At 39.2% G+C, this 18978-nt stretch overlaps 18 non-coding genes across 18 annotated transcripts; all 18 read right to left on the bottom strand.

Annotated features, from left to right (window-relative positions):
* Positions 1 to 403: 403 nt before the first annotated feature.
* Positions 404 to 477, bottom strand: TRNAT-AGU (transfer RNA threonine (anticodon AGU)). Its single transcript has one exon. It is a non-coding gene; the product is annotated as a tRNA-Thr (tRNA).
* A 628-nt stretch (positions 478 to 1105) lies between these two features.
* Positions 1106 to 1179, bottom strand: TRNAT-AGU (transfer RNA threonine (anticodon AGU)). The gene has a single exon. It is a non-coding gene; the product is annotated as a tRNA-Thr (tRNA).
* A 2711-nt stretch (positions 1180 to 3890) lies between these two features.
* On the bottom strand, positions 3891 to 3964 carry TRNAT-AGU (transfer RNA threonine (anticodon AGU)). Its single transcript has one exon. It is a non-coding gene; the product is annotated as a tRNA-Thr (tRNA).
* Positions 3965 to 4585: 621 nt separating this feature from the next.
* Positions 4586 to 4659, bottom strand: TRNAT-AGU (transfer RNA threonine (anticodon AGU)). The gene has a single exon. It is a non-coding gene; the product is annotated as a tRNA-Thr (tRNA).
* A 620-nt stretch (positions 4660 to 5279) lies between these two features.
* TRNAT-AGU (transfer RNA threonine (anticodon AGU)) lies at positions 5280 to 5353 on the bottom strand. Its single transcript has one exon. It is a non-coding gene; the product is annotated as a tRNA-Thr (tRNA).
* A 621-nt stretch (positions 5354 to 5974) lies between these two features.
* TRNAT-AGU (transfer RNA threonine (anticodon AGU)) lies at positions 5975 to 6048 on the bottom strand. The gene has a single exon. It is a non-coding gene; the product is annotated as a tRNA-Thr (tRNA).
* Positions 6049 to 6668: 620 nt separating this feature from the next.
* Positions 6669 to 6742, bottom strand: TRNAT-AGU (transfer RNA threonine (anticodon AGU)). Its single transcript has one exon. It is a non-coding gene; the product is annotated as a tRNA-Thr (tRNA).
* A 621-nt stretch (positions 6743 to 7363) lies between these two features.
* Positions 7364 to 7437, bottom strand: TRNAT-AGU (transfer RNA threonine (anticodon AGU)). The gene has a single exon. It is a non-coding gene; the product is annotated as a tRNA-Thr (tRNA).
* A 1315-nt stretch (positions 7438 to 8752) lies between these two features.
* TRNAT-AGU (transfer RNA threonine (anticodon AGU)) lies at positions 8753 to 8826 on the bottom strand. Its single transcript has one exon. It is a non-coding gene; the product is annotated as a tRNA-Thr (tRNA).
* Positions 8827 to 9454: 628 nt separating this feature from the next.
* Positions 9455 to 9528, bottom strand: TRNAT-AGU (transfer RNA threonine (anticodon AGU)). Its single transcript has one exon. It is a non-coding gene; the product is annotated as a tRNA-Thr (tRNA).
* Positions 9529 to 10149: 621 nt separating this feature from the next.
* Positions 10150 to 10223, bottom strand: TRNAT-AGU (transfer RNA threonine (anticodon AGU)). The gene has a single exon. It is a non-coding gene; the product is annotated as a tRNA-Thr (tRNA).
* Positions 10224 to 10843: 620 nt separating this feature from the next.
* TRNAT-AGU (transfer RNA threonine (anticodon AGU)) lies at positions 10844 to 10917 on the bottom strand. Its single transcript has one exon. It is a non-coding gene; the product is annotated as a tRNA-Thr (tRNA).
* Positions 10918 to 11538: 621 nt separating this feature from the next.
* On the bottom strand, positions 11539 to 11612 carry TRNAT-AGU (transfer RNA threonine (anticodon AGU)). Its single transcript has one exon. It is a non-coding gene; the product is annotated as a tRNA-Thr (tRNA).
* A 628-nt stretch (positions 11613 to 12240) lies between these two features.
* TRNAT-AGU (transfer RNA threonine (anticodon AGU)) lies at positions 12241 to 12314 on the bottom strand. The gene has a single exon. It is a non-coding gene; the product is annotated as a tRNA-Thr (tRNA).
* Positions 12315 to 13629: 1315 nt separating this feature from the next.
* Positions 13630 to 13703, bottom strand: TRNAT-AGU (transfer RNA threonine (anticodon AGU)). Its single transcript has one exon. It is a non-coding gene; the product is annotated as a tRNA-Thr (tRNA).
* A 2014-nt stretch (positions 13704 to 15717) lies between these two features.
* On the bottom strand, positions 15718 to 15791 carry TRNAT-AGU (transfer RNA threonine (anticodon AGU)). The gene has a single exon. It is a non-coding gene; the product is annotated as a tRNA-Thr (tRNA).
* A 618-nt stretch (positions 15792 to 16409) lies between these two features.
* On the bottom strand, positions 16410 to 16483 carry TRNAT-AGU (transfer RNA threonine (anticodon AGU)). Its single transcript has one exon. It is a non-coding gene; the product is annotated as a tRNA-Thr (tRNA).
* A 618-nt stretch (positions 16484 to 17101) lies between these two features.
* Positions 17102 to 17175, bottom strand: TRNAT-AGU (transfer RNA threonine (anticodon AGU)). Its single transcript has one exon. It is a non-coding gene; the product is annotated as a tRNA-Thr (tRNA).
* Positions 17176 to 18978: the final 1803 nt, after the last annotated feature.

Below are 18978 nucleotides of genomic sequence, written 5' to 3'. Positions count from 1 at the left end.
GCTGTGGCAAAACCAATGAGTTTTGTGCCACAGAAGCCAGTCACTATTATATTTCATGTAGGTGCTGTGGCTTAGTAATTAAGTTTTATACAATGTTTCTTATTGTAGAAGCAGCAATTTTACTTGAAGAGGTTTTGGCTAGGCAAGTGCGGGTTAAGCTCCCATCCATGTTGAGCATAGCATCCCAAAAGACTTGTTAGTGACCTTTACCTATTGTCAGAGATGGAAGGTAGTACATCAAACCAAACTGATAAGAAAATGTTTTTGTTCAGATGTGGTGGAAACCGTGGGCATAGGGAATGCAAGTTTCCTGTGAGCAAATATGGGTGAAGCTCAAAGACGTGATCCCGAAAATCTGGGATGTAAACAGCAGGCAATGACTTGGTGATAATATGATGAGCAAAGGCACTGCTGAGAGTTGAACTCAGGATCTCCTGTTTACTAGATAGGCGCTTTAACCAACTAAGCCACAGCGCCCACATGCTGCAATACAGTTATTGGTTATTGGTTATTGTGGCACAGCACTCTTTTTTCTTTGCATTTGCATTCTCAGTTTTTTAACATTTTTTTTTCAATGGTTTTTCAGGCCTACTTTTCCCTGCCTAAGAGTATACACATAGTCCACCTACAAGGGAATGGAAAACTTTTAGGACAAAATTGTTGAAAAGAATGTTGTGCAACTTCCAAAATATGATAATGAAAGCTGTGGCAAAACCAATGAGTTTTGTGCCACAGAAGCCAGTCACTATTATATTTCATGTAGGTGCTGTGGCTTAGTAATTAAGTTTTATACAATGTTTCTTATTGTAGAAGCAGCAATTTTACTTGAAGAAGTTTTGGCTAGGCAAGTGCGGGTTAAGCTCCCATCCATGTTGAGCATAGCATCCCAAAAGACTTGTTAGTGACCTTTACCTATTGTCAGAGATGGAAGGTAGTACATCAAACCAAACTGATAAGAAAATGTCTTTGTTCAGATGTGGTGGAAACAGTGGGCATAGGGGATGCAAGTTTCCTGTGAGCAAATATGGGTGAAGCTCAAAGACGTGATCCCGAAAATCTGGGATGTAAACAGCAGGCAATGACTTGGTGATAATAAGATGAGCAAAGGCACTGTTGAGAGTTGAACTCAGGATCTCCTGTTTACTAGACAGGCGCTTTAACCAACTAAGCCACAGCGCCCACATGCTGCAATACAGTTATTGGTTATTGTGGCACAGCACTCTTTTTTCTTTGCATTTGCATTCTCAGTTTTTTAACATTTTTTTTTCAATAGTTTTTCAGGCCTACTTTTCCCTGCCTAAGAGTATACACATAGTCCACCTAAAAGGGAATGGAAAACTTTTAGGACAAAATTGTTGAAAAGAATGTTGTGCAACTTCCAAAATATGATAATGAAAGCTGTGGCAAAACCAATGAGTTTTGGGCCACAGAAGCCAGTCACTATTATATTTCATGTAGGTGCTGTGGCTTAGTAATTAAGTTTTATACAATGTTTCTTATTGTAGAAGCAGCAATTTTACTTGAAGAAGTTTTGGCTAGGCAAGTGCGGGTTAAGCTCCCATCCATGTTGAGCATAGCATCCCAAAAGACTTGTTAGTGACCTTTACCTATTGTCAGAGATGGAAGGTAGTACATCAAACCAAACTGATAAGAAAATGTCTTTGTTCAGATGTGGTGGAAACAGTGGGCATGGGGATGCAAGTTTCCTGTGAGCAAATATGGGTGAAGCTCAAAGACGTGATCCCGAAAATCTGGGATGTAAACAGCAGGCAATGACTTGGTGATAATAAGATGAGCAAAGGCACTGTTGAGAGTTGAACTCAGGATCTCCTGTTTACTAGACAGGCACTTTAACCAACTAAGCCACAGCGCCCACATGCTGCAATACAGTTATTGGTTATTGTGGCACAGCACTCTTTTTTCTTTGCATTTGCATTCTCAGTTTTTTAACATTTTTTTTTCAATAGTTTTTCAGGCCTACTTTTCCCTGCCTAAGAGTATACACATAGTCCACCTAAAAGGTAATGGAAAACTTTTAGGACAAAATTGTTGAAAAGAATGTTGTGCAACTTCCAAAATATGATAATGAAAGCTGTGGCAAAACCAATGAGTTTTGGGCCACAGAAGCCAGTCACTATTATATTTCATGTAGGTGCTGTGGCTTAGTAATTAAGTTTTATACAATGTTTCTTATTGTAGAAGCAGCAATTTTACTTGAAGAAGTTTTGGCTAGGCAAGTGCGGGTTAAGCTCCCATCCATGTTGAGCATAGCATCCCAAAAGACTTGTTAGTGACCTTTACCTATTGTCAGAGATGGAAGGTAGTACATCAAACCAAACTGATAAGAAAATGTCTTTGTTCAGATGTGGTGGAAACAGTGGGCATAGCGAATGCAAGTTTCCTGTGAGCAAATATGGGTGAAGCTCAAAGACGTGATCCCGAAAATCTGGAATGTAAACAGCAGGCAATGACTTGGTGATAATAAGATGAGCAAAGGCACTGCTGAGAGTTGAACTCAGGATCTCCTGTATACTAGACAGGCGCTTTAAACAACTAAGCCACAGCGCCCACATGCTGCAATACAGTTATTGGTTATTGTGGCACAGCACTCTTTTTTCTTTGCATTTGCATTCTCAGTTTTTTAACATTTTTTTTCAATGGTTTTTCAGGCCTACTTTTCCCTGCCTAAGAGTGTACACATAGTCCACCTAAAAGGGAATGGAAAACTTTTAGGACAAAATTGTTGAAAAGAATGTTGTGCAACTTCCAAAATATGATAATGAAAGCTGTGGCAAAACCAATGAGTTTTGTGCCACAGAAGCCAGTCACTATTATATTTCATGTAGGTGCTGTGGCTTAGTAATTAAGTTTTACACAATGTTTCTTATTGTAGAAGCAGCAATTTTACTTGAAGAAGTTTTGGCTAGGCAAGTGCGGGTTAAGCTCGCATCCATGTTGAGCATAGCATCCCAAAAGACTTGTTAGTGACCTTTACCTATTGTCAGAGATGGAAGGTAGTACATCAAACCAAACTGATAAGAAAATGTCTTTGTTCAGATGTGGTGGAAACAGTGGGCATAGGGGATGCAAGTTTCCTGTGAGCAAATATGGGTGAAGCTCAAAGACGTGATCCCGAAAATCTGGGATGTAAACAGCAGGCAATGACTTGGTGATAATAAGATGAGCAAAGGCACTGCTGAGAGTTGAACTCAGGATCTCCGGTTTACTAGACAGGCGCTTTAACCAACTAAGCCACAGCGCCCACATGCTGCAATACAGTTATTGGTTATTGGTTATTGTGGCACAGCACTCTTTTTTCTTTGCATTTGCATTCTCAGTTTTTTAACATTTTTTTTTCAATAGTTTTTCAGGCCTACTTTTCCCTGCCTAAGAGTATACACATAGTCCACCTAAAAGGGAATGGAAAACTTTTAGGACAAAATTGTTAAAAAGAATGTTGTGCAACTTCCAAAATATGATAATGAAAGCTGTGGCAAAACCAATGAGTTTTGTGCCACAGAAGCCAGTCACTATTATATTTCATGTAGGTGCTGTGGCTTAGTAATTAAGTATTATACAATGTTTCTTATTGTAGAAGCAGCAATTTTACTTGAAGAAGTTTTGGCTAGGCAAGTGCGGGTTAAGCTCCCATCCATGTTGAGCATAGCATCCCAAAAGACTTGTTAGTGACCTTTACCTATTGTCAGAGATGGAAGGTAGTACATCAAACCAAACTGATAAGAAAATGTCTTTGTTCAGATGTGGTGGAAACAGTGGGCATAGCGAATGCAAGTTTCCTGTGAGCAAATATGGGTGAAGCTCAAAGACGTGATCCCGAAAATCTGGGATGTAAACAGCAGGCAATGACTTGGTGATAATAAGATGAGCAAAGGCACTGCTGAGAGTTGAACTCAGGATCTCCTGTATACTAGACAGGCGCTTTAACCAACTAAGCCACAGCACCCACATGCTGCAATACAGTTATTGGTTATTGTGGCACAGCACTCTTTTTTCTTTGCATTTGCATTCTCAGTTTTTTAACATTTTTTTTTCAATGGTTTTTCAGGCCTACTTTTCCCTGCCTAAGAGTATACACATAGTCCACCTACAAGGGAATGGAAAACTTTTAGGACAAAATTGTTGAAAAGAATGTTGTGCAACTTCCAAAATATGATAATGAAAGCTGTGGCAAAACCAATGAGTTTTGGGCCACAGAAGCCAGTCACTATTATATTTCATGTAGGTGCTGTGGCTTAGTAATTAAGTTTTATACAATGTTTCTTATTGTAGAAGCAGCAATTTTACTTGAAGAAGTTTTGGCTAGGCAAGTGCGGGTTAAGCTCCCATCCATGTTGAGCATAGCATCCCAAAAGACTTGTTAGTGACCTTTACCTATTGTCAGAGATGGAAGGTAGTACATCAAACCAAACTGATAAGAAAATGTCTTTGTTCAGATGTGGTGGAAACAGTGGGCATAGCGAATGCAAGTTTCCTGTGAGCAAATATGGGTGAAGCTCAAAGACGTGATCCCGAAAATCTGGAATGTAAACAGCAGGCAATGACTTGGTGATAATAAGATGAGCAAAGGCACTGCTGAGAGTTGAACTCAGGATCTCCTGTATACTAGACAGGCGCTTTAACCAACTAAGCCACAGCGCCCACATGCTGCAATACAGTTATTGGTTATTGTGGCACAGCACTCTTTTTTCTTTGCATTTGCATTCTCAGTTTTTTAACATTTTTTTTCAATGGTTTTTCAGGCCTACTTTTCCCTGCCTAAGAGTGTACACATAGTCCACCTAAAAGGGAATGGAAAACTTTTAGGACAAAATTGTTGAAAAGAATGTTGTGCAACTTCCAAAATATGATAATGAAAGCTGTGGCAAAACCAATGAGTTTTGTGCCACAGAAGCCAGTCACTATTATATTTCATGTAGGTGCTGTGGCTTAGTAATTAAGTTTTACACAATGTTTCTTATTGTAGAAGCAGCAATTTTACTTGAAGAAGTTTTGGCTAGGCAAGTGCGGGTTAAGCTCCCATCCATGTTGAGCATAGCATCCCAAAAGACTTGTTAGTGACCTTTACCTATTGTCAGAGATGGAAGGTAGTACATCAAACCAAACTGATAAGAAAATGTCTTTGTTCAGATGTGGTGGAAACAGTGGGCATAGGGGATGCAAGTTTCCTGTGAGCAAATATGGGTGAAGCTCAAAGACGTGATCCCGAAAATCTGGGATGTAAACAGCAGGCAATGACTTGGTGATAATAAGATGAGCAAAGGCACTGTTGAGAGTTGAACTCAGGATCTCCTGTTTACTAGACAGGCGCTTTAACCAACTAAGCCACAGCGCCCACATGCTGCAATACAGTTATTGGTTATTGTGGCACAGCACTCTTTTTTCTTTGCATTTGCATTCTCAGTTTTTTAACATTTTTTTTTCAATAGTTTTTCAGGCCTACTTTTCCCTGCCTAAGAGTATACACATAGTCCACCTAAAAGGGAATGGAAAACTTTTAGGACAAAATTGTTGAAAAGAATGTTGTGCAACTTCCAAAATATGATAATGAAAGCTGTGGCAAAACCAATGAGTTTTGGGCCACAGAAGCCAGTCACTATTATATTTCATGTAGGTGCTGTGGCTTAGTAATTAAGTTTTATACAATGTTTCTTATTGTAGAAGCAGCAATTTTACTTGAAGAAGTTTTGGCTAGGCAAGTGCGGGTTAAGCTCCCATCCATGTTGAGCATAGCATCCCAAAAGACTTGTTAGTGACCTTTACCTATTGTCAGAGATGGAAGGTAGTACATCAAACCAAACTGATAAGAAAATGTCTTTGTTCAGATGTGGTGGAAACAGTGGGCATAGCGAATGCAAGTTTCCTGTGAGCAAATATGGGTGAAGCTCAAAGACGTGATCCCGAAAATCTGGAATGTAAACAGCAGGCAATGACTTGGTGATAATAAGATGAGCAAAGGCACTGCTGAGAGTTGAACTCAGGATCTCCTGTATACTAGACAGGCGCTTTAACCAACTAAGCCACAGCGCCCACATGCTGCATTACAGTTATTGGTTATTGTGGCACAGCACTCTTTTTTCTTTGCATTTGCATTCTCAGTTTTTTAACATTTTTTTTCAATGGTTTTTCAGGCCTACTTTTCCCTGCCTAAGAGTGTACACATAGTCCACCTAAAAGGGAATGGAAAACTTTTAGGACAAAATTGTTGAAAAGAATGTTGTGCAACTTCCAAAATATGATAATGAAAGCTGTGGCAAAACCAATGAGTTTTGTGCCACAGAAGCCAGTCACTATTATATTTCATGTAGGTGCTGTGGCTTAGTAATTAAGTTTTACACAATGTTTCTTATTGTAGAAGCAGCAATTTTACTTGAAGAAGTTTTGGCTAGGCAAGTGCGGGTTAAGCTCCCATCCATGTTGAGCATAGCATCCCAAAAGACTTGTTAGTGACCTTTACCTATTGTCAGAGATGGAAGGTAGTACATCAAACCAAACTGATAAGAAAATGTCTTTGTTCAGATGTGGTGGAAACAGTGGGCATAGGGGATGCAAGTTTCCTGTGAGCAAATATGGGTGAAGCTCAAAGACGTGATCCCGAAAATCTGGGATGTAAACAGCAGGCAATGACTTGGTGATAATAAGATGAGCAAAGGCACTGCTGAGAGTTGAACTCAGGATTTCCTGTTTACTAGACAGGCGCTTTAACCAACTAAGCCACAGCGCCCACATGCTGTAATACAGTTATTGGTTATTGTGGCACAGCACTCTTTTTTCTTTGCATTTGCATTCTCAGTTTTTTAACATTTTTTTTTCAATAGTTTTTCAGGCCTACTTTTCCCTGCCTAAGAGTATACACATAGTCCACCTAAAAGGGAATGGAAAACTTTTAGGACAAAATTGTTAAAAAGAATGTTGTGCAACTTCCAAAATATGATAATGAAAGCTGTGGCAAAACCAATGAGTTTTGTGCCACAGAAGCCAGTCACTATTATATTTCATGTAGGTGCTGTGGCTTAGTAATTAAGTTTTATACAATGTTTCTTATTGTAGAAGCAGCAATTTTACTTGAAGAGGTTTTGGCTAGGCAAGTGCGGGTTAAGCTCCCATCCATGTTGAGCATAGCATCCCAAAAGACTTGTTAGTGACCTTTACCTATTGTCAGAGATGGAAGGTAGTACATCAAACCAAACTGATAAGAAAATGTCTTTGTTCAGATGTGGTGGAAACAGTGGGCATAGCGAATGCAAGTTTCCTGTGAGCAAATATGGGTGAAGCTCAAAGACGTGATCCCGAAAATCTGGGATGTAAACAGCAGGCAATGACTTGGTGATAATAAGATGAGCAAAGGCACTGCTGAGAGTTGAACTCAGGATCTCCTGTATACTAGACAGGCGCTTTAACCAACTAAGCCACAGCACCCACATGCTGCAATACAGTTATTGGTTATTGTGGCACAGCACTCTTTTTTCTTTGCATTTGCATTCTCAGTTTTTTAACATTTTTTTTTCAATGGTTTTTCAGGCCTACTTTTCCCTGCCTAAGAGTATACACATAGTCCACCTACAAGGGAATGGAAAACTTTTAGGACAAAATTGTTGAAAAGAATGTTGTGCAACTTCCAAAATATGATAATGAAAGCTGTGGCAAAACCAATGAGTTTTGTGCCACAGAAGCCAGTCACTATTATATTTCATGTAGGTGCTGTGGCTTAGTAATTAAGTTTTATACAATGTTTCTTATTGTAGAAGCAGCAATTTTACTTGAAGAAGTTTTGGCTAGGCAAGTGCGGGTTAAGCTCCCATCCATGTTGAGCATAGCATCCTAAAAGACTTGTTAGTGACCTTTACCTATTGTCAGAGATGGAAGGTAGTACATCAAACCAAACTGATAAGAAAATGTCTTTGTTCAGATGTGGTGGAAACAGTGGGCATAGCGAATGCAAGTTTCCTGTGAGCAAATATGGGTGAAGCTCTAAGACGTGATTCTGAAAATCTGGGATGTAAACAGCAGGCAATGACTTGGTGATAATAAGATGAGCAAAGGCACTGCTGAGAGTTGAACTCAGGATGTCCTGTTTACTAGACAGGCGCTTTAACCAACTAAGCCACAGCACCCACATGCTGCAACACAGTTATTGGTTATTGTGGCACAGCACTCTTTTTTCTTTGCATTTGCATTCTCAGTTTTTTAACATTTTTTTTCAATAGTTTTTCAGGCCTACTTTTCCCTGCCTAAGAGTATACACATAGTCCACCTAAAAGGGAATGGAAAACTTTTAGGACAAAATTGTTGAAAAGAATGTTGTGCAACTTCCAAAATATGATAATGAAAGCTGTGGCAAAACCAATGAGTTTTGTGCCACAGAAGCCAGTCACTATTATATTTCATGTAGGTGCTGTGGCTTAGTAATTAAGTTTTATACAATGTTTCTTATTGTAGAAGCAGCAATTTTACTTGAAGAGGTTTTGGCTAGGCAAGTGCGGGTTAAGCTCCCATCCATGTTGAGCATAGCATCCCAAAAGACTTGTTAGTGACCTTTACCTATTGTCAGAGATGGAAGGTAGTACATCAAACCAAACTGATAAGAAAATGTTTTTGTTCAGATGTGGTGGAAACCGTGGGCATAGGGAATGCAAGTTTCCTGTGAGCAAATATGGGTGAAGCTCAAAGACGTGATCCCGAAAATCTGGGATGTAAACAGCAGGCAATGACTTGGTGATAATATGATGAGCAAAGGCACTGCTGAGAGTTGAACTCAGGATCTCCTGTTTACTAGATAGGCGCTTTAACCAACTAAGCCACAGCGCCCACATGCTGCAATACAGTTATTGGTTATTGGTTATTGTGGCACAGCACTCTTTTTTCTTTGCATTTGCATTCTCAGTTTTTTAACATTTTTTTTTCAATGGTTTTTCAGGCCTACTTTTCCCTGCCTAAGAGTATACACATAGTCCACCTACAAGGGAATGGAAAACTTTTAGGACAAAATTGTTGAAAAGAATGTTGTGCAACTTCCAAAATATGATAATGAAAGCTGTGGCAAAACCAATGAGTTTTGTGCCACAGAAGCCAGTCACTATTATATTTCATGTAGGTGCTGTGGCTTAGTAATTAAGTTTTATACAATGTTTCTTATTGTAGAAGCAGCAATTTTACTTGAAGAAGTTTTGGCTAGGCAAGTGCGGGTTAAGCTCCCATCCATGTTGAGCATAGCATCCCAAAAGACTTGTTATTGACCTTTACCTATCGTCAGAGATGGAAGGTAGTACATCAAACCAAACTGATAAGAAAATGTCTTTGTTCAGATGTGGTGGAAACAGTGGGCATAGGGGATGCAAGTTTCCTGTGAGCAAATATGGGTGAAGCTCAAAGACGTGATCCCGAAAATCTGGGATGTAAACAGCAGGCAATGACTTGGTGATAATAAGATGAGCAAAGGCACTGTTGAGAGTTGAACTCAGGATCTCCTGTTTACTAGACAGGCGCTTTAACCAACTAAGCCACAGCGCCCACATGCTGCAATACAGTTATTGGTTATTGTGGCACAGCACTCTTTTTTCTTTGCATTTGCATTCTCAGTTTTTTAACATTTTTTTTTCAATAGTTTTTCAGGCCTACTTTTCCCTGCCTAAGAGTATACACATAGTCCACCTAAAAGGGAATGGAAAACTTTTAGGACAAAATTGTTGAAAAGAATGTTGTGCAACTTCCAAAATATGATAATGAAAGCTGTGGCAAAACCAATGAGTTTTGGGCCACAGAAGCCAGTCACTATTATATTTCATGTAGGTGCTGTGGCTTAGTAATTAAGTTTTATACAATGTTTCTTATTGTAGAAGCAGCAATTTTACTTGAAGAAGTTTTGGCTAGGCAAGTGCGGGTTAAGCTCCCATCCATGTTGAGCATAGCATCCCAAAAGACTTGTTAGTGACCTTTACCTATTGTCAGAGATGGAAGGTAGTACATCAAACCAAACTGATAAGAAAATGTCTTTGTTCAGATGTGGTGGAAACAGTGGGCATAGCGAATGCAAGTTTCCTGTGAGCAAATATGGGTGAAGCTCAAAGACGTGATCCCGAAAATCTGGAATGTAAACAGCAGGCAATGACTTGGTGATAATAAGATGAGCAAAGGCACTGCTGAGAGTTGAACTCAGGATCTCCTGTATACTAGACAGGCGCTTTAACCAACTAAGCCACAGCGCCCACATGCTGCAATACAGTTATTGGTTATTGTGGCACAGCACTCTTTTTTCTTTGCATTTGCATTCTCAGTTTTTTAACATTTTTTTTCAATGGTTTTTCAGGCCTACTTTTCCCTGCCTAAGAGTGTACACATAGTCCACCTAAAAGGGAATGGAAAACTTTTAGGACAAAATTGTTGAAAAGAATGTTGTGCAACTTCCAAAATATGATAATGAAAGCTGTGGCAAAACCAATGAGTTTTGTGCCACAGAAGCCAGTCACTATTATATTTCATGTAGGTGCTGTGGCTTAGTAATTAAGTTTTACACAATGTTTCTTATTGTAGAAGCAGCAATTTTACTTGAAGAAGTTTTGGCTAGGCAAGTGCGGGTTAAGCTCCCATCCATGTTGAGCATAGCATCCCAAAAGACTTGTTAGTGACCTTTACCTATTGTCAGAGATGGAAGGTAGTACATCAAACCAAACTGATAAGAAAATGTCTTTGTTCAGATGTGGTGGAAACAGTGGGCATAGGGGATGCAAGTTTCCTGTGAGCAAATATGGGTGAAGCTCAAAGACGTGATCCCGAAAATCTGGGATGTAAACAGCAGGCAATGACTTGGTGATAATAAGATGAGCAAAGGCACTGCTGAGAGTTGAACTCAGGATCTCCTGTTTACTAGACAGGCGCTTTAACCAACTAAGCCACAGCGCCCACATGCTGTAATACAGTTATTGGTTATTGTGGCACAGCACTCTTTTTTCTTTGCATTTGCATTCTCAGTTTTTTAACATTTTTTTTTCAATAGTTTTTCAGGCCTACTTTTCCCTGCCTAAGAGTATACACATAGTCCACCTAAAAGGGAATGGAAAACTTTTAGGACAAAATTGTTGAAAAGAATGTTGTGCAACTTCCAAAATATGATAATGAAAGCTGTGGCAAAACCAATGAGTTTTGTGCCACAGAAGCCAGTCACTATTATATTTCATGTAGGTGCTGTGGCTTAGTAATTAAGTTTTATACAATGTTTCTTATTGTAGAAGCAGCAATTTTACTTGAAGAAGTTTTGGCTAGGCAAGTGCGGGTTAAGCTCCCATCCATGTTGAGCATAGCATCCCAAAAGACTTGTTAGTGACCTTTACCTATTGTCAGAGATGGAAGGTAGTACATCAAACCAAACTGATAAGAAAATGTCTTTGTTCAGATGTGGTGGAAACAGTGTGCATAGGGAATGCAAGTTTCCTGTGAGCAAATATGGGTGAAGCTCAAAGACGTGATCCCGAAAATCTGGGATGTAAACAGCAGGCAATGACTTGGTGATAATAAGATGAGCAAAGGCACTGCTGAGAGTTGAACTCAGGAACTCCTGTTTACTAGACAGGCGCTTTAACCAACTAAGCCACAGCGCCCACATGCTGCAATACAGTTATTGGTTATTGGTTATTGTGGCACAGCACTCTTTTTTCTTTGCATTTGCATTCTCAGTTTTTTAACATTTTTTTTTCAATAGTTTTTCAGGCCTACTTTTCCCTGCCTAAGAGTATACACATAGTCCACCTAAAAGGGAATGGAAAACTTTTAGGACAAAATTGTTAAAAAGAATGTTGTGCAACTTCCAAAATATGATAATGAAAGCTGTGGCAAAACCAATGAGTTTTGTGCCACAGAAGCCAGTCACTATTATATTTCATGTAGGTGCTGTGGCTTAGTAATTAAGTTTTATACAATGTTTCTTATTGTAGAAGCAGCAATTTTACTTGAAGAGGTTTTGGCTAGGCAAGTGCGGGTTAAGCTCCCATCCATGTTGAGCATAGCATCCCAAAAGACTTGTTAGTGACCTTTACCTATTGTCAGAGATGGAAGGTAGTACATCAAACCAAACTGATAAGAAAATGTCTTTGTTCAGATGTGGTGGAAACAGTGGGCATAGCGAATGCAAGTTTCCTGTGAGCAAATATGGGTGAAGCTCAAAGACGTGATCCCGAAAATCTGGGATGTAAACAGCAGGCAATGACTTGGTGATAATAAGATGAGCAAAGGCACTGCTGAGAGTTGAACTCAGGATCTCCTGTATACTAGACAGGCGCTTTAACCAACTAAGCCACAGCACCCACATGCTGCAATACAGTTATTGGTTATTGTGGCACAGCACTCTTTTTTCTTTGCATTTGCATTCTCAGTTTTTTAACATTTTTTTTTCAATGGTTTTTCAGGCCTACTTTTCCCTGCCTAAGAGTATACACATAGTCCACCTACAAGGGAATGGAAAACTTTTAGGACAAAATTGTTGAAAAGAATGTTGTGCAACTTCCAAAATATGATAATGAAAGCTGTGGCAAAACCAATGAGTTTTGTGCCACAGAAGCCAGTCACTATTATATTTCATGTAGGTGCTGTGGCTTAGTAATTAAGTTTTATACAATGTTTCTTATTGTAGAAGCAGCAATTTTACTTGAAGAAGTTTTGGCTAGGCAAGTGCGGGTTAAGCTCCCATCCATGTTGAGCATAGCATCCTAAAAGACTTGTTAGTGACCTTTACCTATTGTCAGAGATGGAAGGTAGTACATCAAACCAAACTGATAAGAAAATGTCTTTGTTCAGATGTGGTGGAAACAGTGGGCATAGCGAATGCAAGTTTCCTGTGAGCAAATATGGGTGAAGCTCTAAGACGTGATTCTGAAAATCTGGGATGTAAACAGCAGGCAATGACTTGGTGATAATAAGATGAGCAAAGGCACTGCTGAGAGTTGAACTCAGGATGTCCTGTTTACTAGACAGGCGCTTTAACCAACTAAGCCACAGCACCCACATGCTGCAACACAGTTATTGGTTATTGTGGCACAGCACTCTTTTTTCTTTGCATTTGCATTCTCAGTTTTTTAACATTTTTTTTCAATAGTTTTTCAGGCCTACTTTTCCCTGCCTAAGAGTATACACATAGTCCACCTAAAAGGGAATGGAAAACTTTTAGGACAAAATTGTTGAAAAGAATGTTGTGCAACTTCCAAAATATGATAATGAAAGCTGTGGCAAAACCAATGAGTTTTGTGCCACAGAAGCCAGTCACTATTATATTTCATGTAGGTGCTGTGGCTTAGTAATTAAGTTTTATACAATGTTTCTTATTGTAGAAGCAGCAATTTTACTTGAAGAGGTTTTGGCTAGGCAAGTGCGGGTTAAGCTCCCATCCATGTTGAGCATAGCATCCCAAAAGACTTGTTAGTGACCTTTACCTATTGTCAGAGATGGAAGGTAGTACATCAAACCAAACTGATAAGAAAATGTTTTTGTTCAGATGTGGTGGAAACCGTGGGCATAGGGAATGCAAGTTTCCTGTGAGCAAATATGGGTGAAGCTCAAAGACGTGATCCCGAAAATCTGGGATGTAAACAGCAGGCAATGACTTGGTGATAATATGATGAGCAAAGGCACTGCTGAGAGTTGAACTCAGGATCTCCTGTTTACTAGATAGGCGCTTTAACCAACTAAGCCACAGCGCCCACATGCTGCAATACAGTTATTGGTTATTGGTTATTGTGACACAGCACTCTTTTTTCTTTGCATTTACATTCTCAGTTTTTTAACATTTTTTTTTCAATAGTTTTTCAGGCCTACTTTTCCCTGCCTAAGAGTATACACATAGTCCACCTAAAAGGGAATGGAAAACTTTTAGGACAAAATTGTTAAAAAGAATGTTGTGCAACTTCCAAAATATGATAATGAAAGCTGTGGCAAAACCAATGAGTTTTGTGCCACAGAAGCCAGTCACTATTATATTTCATGTAGGTGCTGTGGCTTAGTAATTAAGTTTTATACAATGTTTCTTATTGTAGAAGCAGCAATTTTACTTGAAGAAGTTTTGGCTAGGCAAGTGCGGGTTAAGCTCCCATCCATGTTGAGCATAGCATCCCAAAAGACTTGTTAGTGACCTTTACTTATTGTCAGAGATGGAAGGTAGTACATCAAACCAAACTGATAAGAAAATGTCTTTGTTCAGATGTGGTAGAAACAGTGGGCATAGCGAATGCAAGTTTCCTGTGAGCAAATATGGGTGAAGCTCTAAGACGTGATTCGAAAATCTGGGATGTAAACAGCAGGCAATGACTTGGTGATAATAAGATGAGCAAAGGCACTGTTGAGAGTTGAACTCAGGATCTCCTGTTTACTAGACAGGCACTTTAACCAACTAAGCCACAGCGCCCACATGCTGCAATACAGTTATTGGTTATTGTGGCACAGCACTCTTTTTTCTTTGCATTTGCATTCTCAGTTTTTTAACATTTTTTTTTCAATAGTTTTTCAGGCCTACTTTTCCCTGCCTAAGAGTATACACATAGTCCACCTAAAAGGGAATGGAAAACTTTTAGGACAAAATTGTTGAAAAGAATGTTGTGCAACTTCCAAAATATGATAATGAAAGCTGTGGCAAAACCAATGAGTTTTGGGCCACAGAAGCCAGTCACTATTATATTTCATGTAGGTGCTGTGGCTTAGTAATTAAGTTTTATACAATGTTTCTTATTGTAGAAGCAGCAATTTTACTTGAAGTTTTGGCTAGGCAAGTGCGGGTTAAGCTCCCATCCATGTTGAGCATAGCATCCCAAAAGACTTGTTAGTGACCTTTACCTATTGTCAGAGATGGAAGGTAGTACATCAAACCAAACTGATAAGAAAATGTCTTTGTTCAGATGTGGTGGAAACAGTGGGCATAGCGAATGCAAGTTTCCTGTGAGCAAATATGGGTGAAGCTCAAAGACGTGATCCCGAAAATCTGGAATGTAAACAGCAGGCAATGACTTGGTGATAATAAGATGAGCAAAGGCACTGCTGAGAGTTGAACTCAGGATCTCCTGTATACTAGACAGGCGCTTTAACCAACCAAGCCACAGCGCCAACATTCTGCAATACAGTTATTGGTTATTGTGGCACAGCACTCTTTTTTCTTTGCATTTGCATTCTCAGTTTTTTAACATTTTTTTTTCAATAGTTTTTCAGGCCTACTTTTCCCTGCCTAAGAGTATACACATAGTCCACCTAAAAGGGAATGGAAAACTTTTAGGACAAAATTGTTGAAAAGAATGTTGTGCAACTTCCAAAATATGATAATGAAAGCTGTGGCAAAACCAATGAGTTTTGTGCCACAGAAGCCAGTCACTATTATATTTCATGTAGGTGCTGTGGCTTAGTAATTAAGTTTTATACAATGTTTCTTATTGTAGAAGCAGCAATTTTACTTGAAGAAGTTTTGGCTAGGCAAGTGCGGGTTAAGCTCCCATCCATGTTGAGCATAGCATCCCAAAAGACTTCTTAGTGACCTTTACCTATTGTCAGAGATGGAAGGTAGTACATCAAACCAAACTGATAAGAAAATGTCTTTGTTCAGATGTGGTGGAAACAGTGGGCATAGGGAATGCAAGTTTCCTGTGAGCAAATATGGGTGAAGCTCAAAGACGTGATCCCGAAAATCTGGGATGTAAAAAGCAGGCAATGACTTGGTGATAATAAGATGAGCAATGGCACTGCTGAGAGTTGAACTCAGGATCTCCTGTTTACTAGACAGGAACTTTAACCAACTAAGCCACAGCACCCATACACTTATTAGCAGTTATTGGTTATTGTGGCAAAGCACTCTTTTTTCTTTGCATTTGCATTCTCAGTCTTTTAACTTTTTTTTCAATAGTTTTTCAGACCTACTTTTCCCTGCCTATGAGTATACACATAGTCGACCTAAAAGAGAATGGAGAAATTTAGGACAAAATTGTTGAAAAGAATGTTGTGCAACTTCCAAAATATGATAATAAAAGCTGTGGCAAAACCGATGAGTATTGTGCCACAGAAGCCAGTCACTATTATATTTCATGTAGGTGCTGTGGCTTAGTGATTAAGTTTTATACAATGTTTCCTATTGTAGAAGCAGCAATTTTACTTGAAGAAGTTTTGGCTAGGCAAGTGCGGGTTAAGCTCCCATCCATATTGAGCATAGCATCCCAAAAGACTTGTTAGTGACCTTTACCTATTGTCAGAGATGGAAGGTAGTACATCAAACCAAACTGCTAAGAAAATGTCTTTGTTCAGATGTGGTGGAAACAGTGGGCATAGCGAATGCAAGTTTTCTGTAAGCAAATATGGGTGAAGCTCAAAGACGTGATCCCGAAAATCTGGGATGTAAACAGCAGGCAATGACTTGGTGATAATAAGATGAGCAAAGGCACTGCTGAGAGTTGAACTCAGGATCTCCTGTTCACTAGACAGGCGCTTTAACCAGCTAAGCCACAGCACCCATATACTGCAATACAGATATTGGTTATCGTGCCACAGCACTCTTTTTTGTTTGCATTAGCATTCTCAGTTTAACATTTTTTTTTCAATAGTTTTTCAGGCCTACTTTTCCCTGCCTAAGAGTATACACATAGTCCACCTAAAAGGGAATGGAAAACTTTTAGGACAAAATTGTTGAAAAGAATGTTGTGCAACTTCCAAAATATGATAATGAAAGCTGTGGCAAAACCAATGAGTTTTGTGCCACAGAAGCCAGTCACTATTATATTTCATGTAGGTGCTGTGGCTTAGTAATTAAGTTTTATACAATGTTTCTTATTGTAGAAGCAGCAATTTTACTTGAAGAAGTTTTGGCTAGGCAAGTGCGGGTTAAGCTCCCATCCATGTTGAGCATAGCATCCCAAAAAACTTGTTAGTGACCTTTACCTATTGTCAGAGATGGAAGGTAGTACATCAAACCAAACTGATAAGAAAATGTCTTTGTTCAGATGTGGCGGAAACAGTGGGCATAGCGAATGCAAGTTTCCTGTGAGCAAATATGGGTGAAGCTCAAAGACGTGATCCCGAAAATCTGGGATGTAAACAGCAGGCAATGACTTGGTGATAATAAGATGAGCAAAGGCACTGCTGAGAGTTGAACTCAGGATCTCCTGTTTACTAGACAGGCGCTTTAACCAACTAAGCCACAGCGCCCACATGCTGCAATACAGTTATTGGTTATTGTGGCACAGCACTCTTTTTTCTTTGCATTTGCATTCTAAGTTTTTTAACATTCTTTTTTCAATAGTTTTTCAGGCCTACTTTTCCCTGCCTAAGAGTATACACATAGTCCACCTAAAAGGGAATGGAAAACTTTTAGGACAAAATTGTTGAAAAGAATGTTGTGCAACTTCCAAAATATGATAATGAAAGCTGTGGCAAAACCAATGAGTTTTGTGCCACAGAAGCCAGTCACTATTATATTTCATGTAGGTGCTGTGGCTTAGTAATTAAGTTTTATACAATGTTTCTTATTGTAGAAGCAGCAATTTTACTTGAAGAAGTTTTGGCTAGGCAAGTGCGGGTTAAGCTCCCATCCATGTTGAGCATAGCATCCCAAAAGACTTGTTAGTGACCTTTACCTATTGTCAGAGATGGAAGGTAGTACATCAAACCAAACTGATAAGAAAATGTCTTTGTTCAGATGTGGTGGAAACAGTGGGCATAGCGAATGCAAGTTTCCTGTGAGCAGAGCAAATATGGGTGAAGCTCAAAGACGTGATCCCGAAAATCTGGGATGTAAACAGCAGGCAATGACTTGGTGATAATAAGATGAGCAAAGGCACTGCTGAGAGTTGAACTCAGGATCTCCTGTATACTAGACAGGCGCTTTAACCAACTAAGTCACAGCACCCACATGCTGCAATACAGTTATTGGTTATTGTGGCACAGCACTCTTTTTTCTTTGCATTTGCATTCTCAGTTTTTTAACATTTTTTTTTCAATGGTTTTTCAGGCCTACTTTTCCCTGCCTAAGAGTATACACATAGTCCACCTAAAAGGGAATGGAAAACTTTTAGGACAAAATTGTTGAAAAGAATGTTGTGCAACTTCCAAAATATGATAATGAAAGCTGTGGCAAAACCAATGAGTTTTGTGCCACAGAAGCCAGTCACTATTATATTTCATGTAGGTGCTGTGGCTTAGTAATTAAGTTTTATACAATGTTTCTTATTGTAGAAGCAGCAATTTTACTTGAAGAAGTTTTGGCTAGGCAAGTGCGGGTTAAGCTCCCATCCATGTTGAGCATAGCATCCCAAAAGACTTGTTAGTGACCTTTACCTATTGTCAGAGATGGAAGGTAGTACATCAAACCAAACTGATAAGAAAATGTCTTTGTTCAGATGTGGTGGAAACAGTGGGCATAGCGAATGCAAGTTTCCTGTGAGCAAATATGGGTGAAGCTCTAAGACGTGATTCTGAAAATCTGGGATGTAAACAGCAGGCAATGACTTGGTGATAATAAGATGAGCAAAGGCACTGCTGAGAGTTGAACTCAGGATGTCCTGTTTACTAGACAGGCACTTTACCCAACTAAGCCACAGCACCCACATGCTACAACACAGTTATTGGTTATTGTGGCACAGCACTCTTTTTTCTTTGCATTTGCATTCTCAGTTTTTTAACATTTTTTTTCAATAGTTTTTCAGGCCTACTTTTCCCTGCCTAAGAGTATACACATAGTCCACCTAAAAGGGAATGGAAAACTTTTAGGACAAAATTGTTGAAAAGAATGTTGTGCAACTTCCAAAATATGATAATGAAAGCTGTGGCAAAACCAATGAGTTTTGTGCCACAGAAGCCAGTCACTATTATATTTCATGTAGGTGCTGTGGCTTAGTAATTAAGTTTTATACAATGTTTCTTATTGTAGAAGCAGCAATTTTACTTGAAGAGGTTTTGGCTAGGCAAGTGCGGGTTAAGCTCCCATCCATGTTGAGCATAGCATCCCAAAAG

The sequence above is a fragment of the Hyperolius riggenbachi genome, chromosome 11, assembly GCF_040937935.1.
Source record: "Hyperolius riggenbachi isolate aHypRig1 chromosome 11, aHypRig1.pri, whole genome shotgun sequence".
Classification (NCBI taxonomy): domain Eukaryota; kingdom Metazoa; phylum Chordata; class Amphibia; order Anura; family Hyperoliidae; genus Hyperolius; species Hyperolius riggenbachi.
This window is presented reverse-complemented; position numbering and strand designations above follow the sequence as displayed.